The sequence below is a fragment of the Equus przewalskii genome, chromosome 19, assembly GCF_037783145.1.
Source record: "Equus przewalskii isolate Varuska chromosome 19, EquPr2, whole genome shotgun sequence".
In the NCBI taxonomy this organism is placed as follows: Eukaryota; Metazoa; Chordata; class Mammalia; order Perissodactyla; family Equidae; genus Equus; species Equus przewalskii.
In genome coordinates, this window is record NC_091849.1 from 27,646,904 (window position 1) to 27,658,624 (window position 11,721).

Here is an 11,721-nt window from a genome sequence, read left to right on the forward strand (position 1 = left end):
CCTAAATCCTCCACCACAGTCACCACCTCTTGCCCACGGTGGGTGGCGTCCTCTCACCCAGGCCTGGAGCTCCTCAGGCAGGATGGTCAGGAACTGCTCCAGCACCAGCAGCTCCAGGATCTGCTCCTTGGTGTGCATCCTAGGAACTCCAAGAGCTGGGCCAGAACCCCACAAAGCCCAGTGGGCTTCTAATAGCAGAAATGTATAAAGTGTGAATGGAAGAGTCTAGCCTCTGTGGGTTGTGAGTCCTAAATTCCTCCACCTTTGTTATCACAGACTCTTCCTGCTCCTCTGGGGTCTGAGGCAATGTGATTGCAGACATTCTGGGAAGTAGAAACAAGAGAAAAGGCTCACTCCAGCCTCAGATTCATAGTCGTTTTTCAGAGCCATTCTCTTTTCTATTTCCTGGGACATAACACCTTATCAGGGAAAATTTCCAGTCTCTCCTTACCAGTTCCATGCATAACAGCAGAGGCCCTTAACTGGAGCATTATTCTGAATATGAAGAAATTGTGTGTCAAGAATCAAAAACAGGAAAGGAGTCACTGTTTCAGCAAGTCTTTTTTCTCTCTGCCAGCCCTACTGTGATAGCTCTTGGATATCTTCCCAGCTTATTACAGTTCCTCCCTTCTGTGTTAACTGTCTCTCCACTGATCTACAAAGGACAGGTTTCTGGCAACCATACCCCAACAATCTCACTCCCTCCTCCCTGGACACAGCCAACTCGTTCAGGGCTAAGTTTTTGATCTAAATTGAGCTAATCATCGTCCCTTTCCCAGGAGTTTGGATTTGGAATCGATCTTCTCTTTAGAAGGGTGGACACACAGCAGCGCCTTGGGAGGCACTGGAGCCCCATTTTCACCATCACATAGACTGTGAAGCACAGAAAGTCAGTTTGTATCAGAAATACTGAAGTGGCACCCCAGAGGTGGATAAAAACAAGAATCTATTCTTGAGCTTTATGAGATATTCTGATATCCTTATACGACATTACCCTTTTTCCTTAGGTCAGTTCCCATGGGATTCTCTTCCTTGCTACCAAAAGAGCTCTCTATAACCAAAGTGTGGTTCTGTTATATGGTAGCCAGAATAATGCTCTCCCGCAAAGTTGTCCACATCATAATCTTCAGAACTTATGAATATGTGTTAACCTGGAAGAAAACACTAACAAAGGTTCAAGGAAAGTTGAAGTTTATTTCGTCCAGTTAGAGTCTGCAGGCTGTGAAAGCATGGACCCAAGGAGATCCTGAGTGGTTGTTCAGAAGGGGAGGGGTGGGGGAAAGATTATATAGGCTGAATGTTGGTGTCAGTCCAAATTCCATAGTGACCATTGACAAAAAACAGGGTCTGCAACATGGTCTGGTGATCTGACTACTGGTGTCAGTCTATCTTTGTCTTTATCTTAATCAGCATTCCAGGAGTGTTGGTAAAAGGTCAGCTACAAAACAGAATGTCACAAGTTAGGGATCAATGGTTACACATCCATTGCTCAAGTTCCCACTTCTCCTGAGAAACTGACCTGGGGTCAATAGAAAAGAATTTAGGCCTCATTTAGCAAAAGAGAGTCCATTTTCTCTTATAATATTTAACATATGTTATGTTACATGGCAAAAGAGTCGTAGACCTTAAGATGGGGATACTATCCTGCATTCTCTTGGTGGGCCCAATCTAATCACACAATCCCTTAAAAGCAGAGAACTTTCTTTGGCTGTCAGCAGATGTGCTTCGGATGTGGCAGAAGAGGGAGCTGAAGGGCAGACATCGATTCAAAGCATAAGTAGGGCTTAATCTGCTGTTGGTATCTTTGAAGATTAAGGAAGGCATGAATGAGTGAATGTGGGTGGCCTCTAAAAACTGAGAATGACCTCTAGTCAACACCAGCAAGCATATAGGGAACTCAGTCCTACGACCACATGGAACTGAATTCCTCCAACAACTTGAATGAGCCTGGAATTAGTTTCCTTCCAAGTGCCTACCAACCAGCTGACACTTTGATTTTGACCTTATGAAACCTGGAGTAGAGAAACCAGCCAAGTTAACTGGGACTTCTGACTTAAAGAACCGTGAGATAATAAATTTGTGTCATTTTAAACCACTAAGTTTGCGGTAATTTGTTAAGGTGGCAATAGAAAATGAATACAAGCAAAATAAGTATCATTGGGAGCACAGTAAAAATTAAGATCCAGACCTACAAAATCTGAACCTGCATTTAACAAGAACCCCAGGTGATTTGCTTACACTCATTTTCGAGAATCATTGTTTGGTTATACTTTGCCTGCTATGGAAGTGGAGAAAAGAAGCTGAAAAAGAACTCATGTTTTCATGATTTGCAAAGAAAAATAAAGGAAAGAAAAAGAACACCATGTAAGAGATGTGGGCCAAAGATTCTGTATTCAAAGAGAGTCTTATTTTCTCCTGTTATCAGTCAGAGTTCAACCAGAGAACAAGTTGATTCTATCTATCTGTCTGTGTTTGTCTGTCTGTCGGTCTATCTATCTATGAATAGGCTTATACAATTAGGGGGCTGGCCAAACAGTCTCCACAAGGCTCCAAAGTCCGCAGGCAGGCAGGAAGGGAAGATCACAAGCTGGCTAGGACCTATATAAATTCTTGTTGCCTCTGACTTTTGTGACAAAGGTATTCTGTGAAAGCTGCGGCCCTCTATCATGGAGTTAAACTCATACACTTGGATCAGGAGTCATAAAACCAGAGGCAGGACCCAATGGAAGGAAGAACAATTACAAGCCCAGATGCTGCTTCACACCAACCAGGTGAGTCAGCTGATGAGCAAAAATATGTGTATGCTACATAATGGCTGCTGCCTCCCTCTTGCCCTCTCCTCACCAGAGAATCTTCCTGCAGTCCGCCCTAACTGGAAACATACTAGAAAGAGAATTCTGGGGAATATAGTTCAGCCTGGCCAAGTTGACCATCGCAAGCCATCATATTCCACCCCTTCTCAACTTGGCACCTATACACATATCCTTTAACCATACTTAATCTCCTAATAATGACAGTTACAAAATTATACTCCCATCTAACAGGATACAACTAAATCCCATAAAACCACAAACACTAACTCTTTCCTCAGAAGAAGATACAAAGTCTCTTCTTTTTTTGTCCTTGGCCAATCTTCATTCATCTCCTAGCTGATTGACACTCCTCCTTTTGAAATCCTTTAACTTAAATACTGAGATGTAAAGTTAACTACCACTGATATATCTTATGTTAGACGATAAGAGTGCAAAAGAGAGAAGAAAGCAAAAAATTTGGTCAATATACAAATATATTCATACAAAAACAATAAAGAAATAGTCATAACTATTACTGTCTGGGTTTTTTTTGTAACTACTCACATGGTCCTAACTGTTATTTATAACAACCTTCTTCCACTGACCATTCCGTATTCCCTTCACCCTCAGCAAGCACCTCAGCTGGATGTAGTTTTTTGCCTGGTAAAGTAACCCAAGTCTTCATTCCTGAAGAGTCTGAGCCATTAGCAATCCTGCCTGAATTGGGTTGTTGCAGTTGTCCATTGACATTAACCACAGACAGTGGAGTACTAAAATATGCCCTAAGGGATCTCCTGTAGTCTAGCCTTTTACTCCTCATTGTCTAATGGAACTCATTTCCTCCTTATTAATTAGGGTCAATCACATCAGCCAGTTTTGTAACACCTTTCTTTGTCTACTGATGTAAAGGCATTGTGGAGTCAAAGGGGCCAGGTCACAGTCTCAACTCCCAGTTCAATGGAATCCTTGTTGTGTCATCTCGGGGAAGCATTCCTCCCTAGACCAGCAGAGCCTAAGGTCAGGAATAGAAAGTAAAAATTTTGCTACTGGATTGCTACAAGGGGTAAGAGTGAACAAAAAACTTCTATTTCCACCTCTGGATTCCTGGACTTATGAATCATGGCTATGGGAGAAACAGCACCATAAACTGGATGACAATTTAGAGTATATACTGCATCCTGGAAGACAATGCCAACTCTGCACCAAGGGGAATATGGTAAGACCAATAAATTCCATGAATATGAGTCCATTGCCCATTTCATTTGCTGCGAAATGAGCTCTCTGGTCAGAAGTGATGCTATGTGGAATACCATTGTTACTGCGCAAAGGACTTTTATTAAGCAATGAGCTAGCTAATTGGAAGATGGTGGACTTATGTCCTAAAGAACCATCTCGAGGAGAATATAGACTCTTGAAGCAGTTACATAGGGATAGTGGGCTGTAGAGAAGGGGGTCAGGAATGTTGACCATCTGGCACTGTAGACTAGGGGTCGCTACACTAGACCTTTCAGCTTTCATTGATGATGGATGCTAGTAGAGAATTCCTGTCCTGGATCATCACATTTCTAAGGAACTCAAAAGAACAAAGTTATCATCTCATGGCAGCTAGGAGGTATATAGCTAAGCAGGGGTCATAAATCATGATGCATGCAGTTTTCTTTATGATTTGGTTATTTGTTATCAGCCTATGTGCAAGCCAGAGTATGTCCAGCTGGGCTAGTTACTTAGAGGTTATCCATAGTTACAATATGGCTTCCTTTCTACAGTATGGCTTCCCTTATGCCAAACTCACATTGAGCCGGTATCACCATGATGCTGAATAAGGCAGAAGGCAAAAACAGGAGGCAGTTTTGGCAGAAACACTGTGGACCAGGAATGCAAATCCATATCCTGAATAAGTGTCTATTCCAGTAAGAACAAAGTACTTCCTCTTCCATGATGGAAGTGATCCAATGTAATCAATGTAGCCAGGTAGCTGGCTGATGACCCCCAAGAAATGGTGCATGTTGGGAGTTCAGTGTTGGTTTCTGCTGTTGACAGACTGGAAACTGAGCAGTGGCTCTAACTAGCATTGATGCAAATAATCCATAATTAATCTATAAATCAAAATTGGGGTGAGTTTATCATGAGCCAGGTTTGAGGACTATAGCCTGGGGCACCAAAGAAGTGGGGTGTACAGAGTGGTATATACCATCTTGGAACAAAGAGCATACATCATGTGTGACAGGAATATCTCTCTTACTACTGTCATGAGATGCTGGCACAGCAGTCAGTGGTCAGCAGGTCAGTGGTCACCAGGTGAGCACAGGAGGTCGGTAATTAATCCTTAGTTTCCAAGAAGAGATGCTTATCCTTAAAGAAATGCCAATATGGGGGGAAGTTACATCCCCATCCTTAAGGGCATCATTCTCATCTTTGGAACATAGTAAATGTTTAAAGCAGATGTACAATGCATGCTCAGCAGGCCATGTCAGGCCCTTCTGGAAAAACAAGGTCAGGCCGAATTGGTTTAAACCAAATGGCTTCCTTATATGCTCCAATATATCTTACCGCTTTTCGTTTATTTATCACTAGGTTGACCTTGGTGAGTGGAAGTAAGCCCTTGCATAACCTCAATCCCTGCATCCATGGCCACTTTGTTCATGATCCCATTAAATAATGGCAGGAGTGCCTAGGGAAAGGCTGACTGATAGCCACAGAACAGCTCATCCTAATCACCTAATTATTAAAATCCTCCTCTGCTGAAGTCACCCTTTGGTAAACATTCAATGGTACAAACGTATCTTCTGCTTCTGTGCTCATTAGGAGAGGTCTAGTCACACACTTTTCCCCAGCCCTCCTTATCTCCAATCTTCCAATCGTGTTCCTTCCAAGTCCTTGATCATTCAGCCAAATCAATGGCCATAGCTCATGAAGAGTTATGGACACATACTTCTGGCCATCTCTTCTTCTAAGCAAAATGAACAACCAGGTACAGTCCTCAAAGTTCTGTCCCCTGGGGGGATTTCACTTTGTCACTGTCTTTCAGGGCTGTCGCAGAGTGGGGCTCAAGTGCTGCAGCTGTCCACTTTTGGATGTTGCCTGCATGACATACAGAATCATCTGTAAACTAGGCCCTAGTTTTTTTTCTTCCTCAGTCAACTGGTCATAGAGAATTCCCCATGAGGCCATAAGCTCAGGTAGATAGAGAGGAGGTACTGTAGGAGGAGTAGAGGCCTTGGGTACTTGGCTCACTTCCTCATGCAACTTATATGTGTTGTCAGGGCCTGCTCAAGCCTGATCGTATATATACCACTTCCATTTAATAAGGAAGTGCTGCTGTGCATGCCCAGTTTTATGGCTTGGCATATCAGACAACATTCAATTCATGATGGGCAGATCAGGTCACATGATAACTTAGTGGTCCATGACCAAGAATTTATTCTCTACTAAGGTCCAGTGGCAAGCCAAAAGCTGTTTCTCTCAAAAGGAGAGTAATAATCTGCAGAGAATGGCATGGGTTTGCTCTAAAATCCTAAGGGTCTGCTTTGTGATTAATTTATAGGGATCTGCCAAAGTCTTCAAAAAACATCTCTATCTATTGCTTACAGGGCAAGGTCCATTGGATATGCTCTGTTATGTGGGAGGAGTTTCTAGTTCCTAAGTGATCACTAACAGGGGCTGTAATCCAACCTACTCAAAGGGTGAATCTGAAAAGTTTGGGTTTTTTTAGAGAGTAGTGAGCCAAAGTTGGACTTGACTCAGGTGGCCTTTAGGTAATCATGTAAAGAAATGGTCATTGGTAAAGGTTGGGCACTGTTAGATGTCTAATGGGAAGGAAAGTAGATGAAGAGACAGGTACTAACATTAATTGAATATACTCTATTTGCTAGTCACTGTGCTGGGTAGGTGCTTATATTTATGATTCAATTCCTATAGGTGACCAATTTTGGATTATAATCCCTGTTTACAAAAAAGGAAACTGAAGTTCAAAATAGTTCGGTGACATACGCAAGAGAAAAAAGGGGGTAAACTGAAGTTTCTGATTTAAATGTAGGTCTCTAACTCCAAAATTCATATGCCTTTCACTATCTCAGACCAATTAGCTGAAAGGATAAAAGCAGTTATGGTCTGCAGTGAGGACTATCATTTAGGAACAACTAGATGGAGGAGGGAGTAAAGGTGAAAAGGAGGGTAAAAAGGGCACTAAACGAGCAAGGTGACTGTTCCTCAAGGCGTAAAAGTAGGGCAGAAGCTAAATGGTGGTCTTTCTGAGTGCTGGCCTCCTGGACCTAACACGTGTCTAATTTGAGGGAATTAGAATTTTTTAAAAATTTATGCATGTGAAGTTTTATCACCATAAAACTGAAAGACAATGAATAAATCTAAGAGGAACATCCATAAAGGATGCTCCAAAGTATGAGTTATGTGTACATGTACAGTCAACTTACGGAGACACAGAATAAACAAGACCAAAAGGGGCACCAACAAGGATATGCCTTCCCACCTGAATGCCATCTTTTAGGAGAGGTTTTACCCATATAGAGATATAAAGTAAAACACATTGATATCCAAACCCCCAAATAAATACAATTTTGAAAATAGTAAATTTTGGACGATATAAATAATTGGCTGAATCTTGGGATAAAGTATAAGTTATCCTTATTTGAATATATACAATTGGTATAATTTTTTTTAAACTCTCAAGTTACTCAGTGGCTGTCCCAGCGTAACTAGATTTTATTCCTGTGAATAGAAAAGGCTATGTCCTAGCAATAATCCTGTATAATTAATGCTTTCTTCCATTTCTAAAAGATGTGTTCCTCAAAAGAAACAAGGGATTAAGGACTGTAGTATGTGGAATTCCACCTTTGGTGAACAAGATTGTAAAAATTTGAAGAGCATGAAAACTGAATTGCTGAAATGTCAATAAATAGAAATTGTTAATCCCATCTATCTCATTCCCTGTCAAATAGCAAATATCCCACATCCCATATCCAAGTAAGTCCCAACCACCCATACAAAAACAACACAAAACCAACCAAAAAACAAAAACAACCTAGGTAAGAGTGAAGTATGTATATCGCAGCTTTCTCAATGTGATTAAAAGCACTTAATTTTCCTTTTAGTTCATTTCACATTTTAATTTATACCTGTATATTTCAAGGGAACAGAGTGCTTCTTTTTCACTCCTTGAAAGTCTGAGATGTGGGTTTTGGTTCCACATTCATTGAAACATCCAAAGTAACCTAAATTCATTTGGCCACTGACGTTTGCGGTGCTGAAGTTGGATACTGGGTATCAATTAGAATTGTAAAATTACCCAGAGTGCCTACTGGCAAGAATCAAAAGTGATTACAGAAATAGCACTTTCTGTCACTGCTAGCCACGTAGTTATTTCCTATGTAACCTATGATGCCTTTTCTTTTTCTTTTTCTTTTTCTAATTTAGCTATCCTTTCTTTCCTATTACTCTAGAAACTCTCTCTGCCAGCAATCTTTGTATCACCGGGGCTTCTCATGCTCTGCTCAGAGCATTTATTATACAGCTTAGTTAATCACAGAAAATCTGTTTCCTTCCTTTGTCACAAGGCTCTTGCAAGAACCTCATTCATTCAAGAAACACTGAGTTCCTACTAAGTGTCAGTCCTATTTTAGTTCCTTAGGATGCTGCAGTGAACAATACACTAATGGCAAACACGTATAGTTCTTAACTCGTGCCAGTCACAATTCTGGGCACTTCACATTTATTACTCATGAGTTAAAACCGACACAAATCTCTGCCCTTGAGGAGCTTATACTAATGTTAGGGTCGGGGTGAGTTGGCGATAGAGACAATAAACCTCTGTTGAAACAATAAATATTGGACAAAGAAAATATGTAAATTTATAGTGGGGCGATGAGAGCTATAGAAGTAGACAGGGGAAAGATGCTGAAGGTGTATATGGCAATTTTAAATATGGTAGTAAAGACATGCCTCACTGAGGTGACATCTGAGTCCCCTCAGAGAAGTGAGTCAAGCTGGCCATAGAACAGGACCCAGGTTCTCCAGCCCATGATCAAAACTTTTCAAAGGCCCTTTGCCTCAGCATCCCAACCCAGAAAGATCCGACCCACCACGCCCAGTCGCCTGTCTGGGCCGATTTTGCTGCAGACGCATTTGGGAAGAGGCAGGGGGAGAAGGAATGGGAGGGAGGCTTCTCCGCTCAGAGAACCCTGTTCCGCAGCCCCTTCCTCCGCGTCCCAGCCGGTCCTAATCAGAGCCCTACCTGGGGTCTCGAGGATGACTCCGAGGGGAGGAGCGCAACAGTGGCCTCCAACCATCCTCACCGGACACTCTGATCCCTTGCGCCGCAAACCACTGAAGCTCGAGGTTTTCACAAATTCGACTCCCGCGGGTACTGGCGCTTCTCTCATCCCGGATGCACTTCCGGGTCCACTCTAGGATCCCCAAACGCCGTGGTTGCTCTTGAGAAGACTGAAGAGCCTTGGCTGGATGGGGCTCACAGACGGAATGGACCCGCTCTCCAACCTGGATTTCCATTTCCTTGCTGAAGGAGGCACTTTGATCGCCTTATCTGCCTACAGGCCGATCTCCAGTATTGGTAGTGGTTATGAGCGTGGACTCAGTTCTATCTACTGGTGGTTATGAGCGTGGACTCAATTCTATCTATAAAATTCAGATATTTTCCTTATAGGGTTCTTTGCTGACATTACCAGACTTTTTATATATATATAGCAACTAGAGACAGGACCTGGCACAATTAACACTTTGTATTTGTTGAAGAAAAATGTGCCTTACCTCTACTGGCCTGACACTCATCCGTCCTACCTTTGAGCACTGACCAGCCTGGTGGTCTCTGGAAACGTGTCCGAGTTTCTGTTTCTAAACTCACGGCTCAGGGCTCAGTTGAAAGAGGAATGCTATGTGGTAAGAGTGAGAAGGAGTGGGCTTCTCTTACACATAAGTGTCTCTTGCCCTTATCCTTGGCGTTCTTTCCTGTTCTGATTATATAAACAGCAAATCTGAATGAAAATGAAGCTATCTGTTCCTACAAGAATATGCTTACAGACAGCTCCTAGATATAAGAAAAAAACTGAAATTGTGAGTGTTTCACTCCCTATGTTTTAAATTGTTTTTACATTCTAACTGTACCCAGGGTCACTAGCAAATATTTACTTGATATATGAACTGAGGTTACTTAGGAAATGTATATTGAAGGAAGAGTTCTGACATTCTTGTCCACTGGCACATACTGAAAGAGTAATCTGAGTACAGAGAGTCAGTGTCTAACTTCAGAAAGCAGCACCAGGGCAGGAGGCGTCTGAAGAAACTGACCTGTACTGTCAGTATCCAGAAGTGGATTCAGGCATCCAGGCCACTTGAAATGATCAGTGCCCAGTGGTGTGCTCAGAGAAACACTAAGTTCAGTCCACCAGCAAGGTAAAGGCAGACTGAGGATCTGAGAAATAAAAGGTACTTCCAGATGCACCTGTTAGGGCTGGCACTAATGCACACAGGCAGCTGTTGCCAAAAGAGGGCAACATGGGGCTCCCTCTGCTACCAAGGCACCTCCAAGATCCAAAGGAAATGTCTGAGCTCTAGGAAGCATGAGTGGTCAGAACTGTTGATCTTTTTTTTTTAATCTACCCGATTAAGAAAACCAACTTCCCACAGGAAACCTTTGTGGGGTATTAAATTTAATAACAGGATGGGGACTTGAATCAAAGGATGACACTCTTGGCCTTTTATTTCCTGGTCAAAAGAATGCAGCCCAAAGATCAGATAGCACATTTGAAAAGCTAACCTAGAAATGTAATGGAATTTCAACCAAGAAAACATGTATTTCATTCCTACTCCCATTCCTTGTCAGTATCCTTCATTTTTAACAAGGGTCTCTCAACTTCAGCACTATTGACATTTTGGGCTGAATGATTTTGTTGTGAGGCTATCCTGTCCATTGTAATGTGTATAGCAGCATCCTTGGCCTCTACCCACTAGACGCCAGTAGCTCCTTCCTCCCTCTGTACCCCTTCCCATGCTAACTGTGAAAACCAAAGTCTCCTGACATGGTCAAATGTCTCCTGGGGGACAAAAAACACCCCTTGTTGAGAAATACTGATTTAAACCAAGCCTATTTAAGATATGAAATTTAAAAACACTTATCAAAGACCTACTTCCTATAGTCTTCTCCCATTTGCATCTCATGGCCACTCCTCTACCACCCAGGCAGTCCAAGCAGTCGTTTTTTCCTGACCTTTCAAAATCTAGCAGTCCATATGAAATCTAAGTTACTTCATTCTTAGCATGAAGTCTAATGATGTATTACCACTCTCTACCTCCTTTGTTATGGCTGGCAGCATTGCCCATGGATCACTGGCCTTCTGCCAAACAAGGGAAGGCTCTTATGATGGGACATCGTTATTCTACTTTGTAGGGTAAATGCAGTAGAACGAAACTATTAAAGTGTCAGGGCTCCAAATCATGGGTTTCTTTCAGTCCCTACAGACCAGTGAAGAAAATTCTATCATGAAGGGTTGTAGGGAGTGAGGAAAAGAGGGTCATTTTCACATGAGTTATGTTCCATAGGTATTCCATAGGTATTCTTGAGGTATAACTTATTATAAAGTTGTTTCCTCCCAGTTAGTAAGTTCCCTGAACGTTTTTCCGACTTGGCTTTTGCATTTAACAAATGCCTGATTCAGCACAATGTACTCCCATCAAACTTGACTGACAAAACAGTGCTTGTTTGGGACACATATGATAGAGGGAAACTGAACAATAAAAAGTCTGTAAAGAGTGAGGGTTCAGAACCCTTGACAGTACAAGTTGAAAGGGGCCTGGGAAATGATCTTGTACAATGCTCTTTAAACTATTTTGAATATGACCTATAAAAATGAATACACTTTACAAATGACATAGTTACACACACAAATATATAATACTGAAA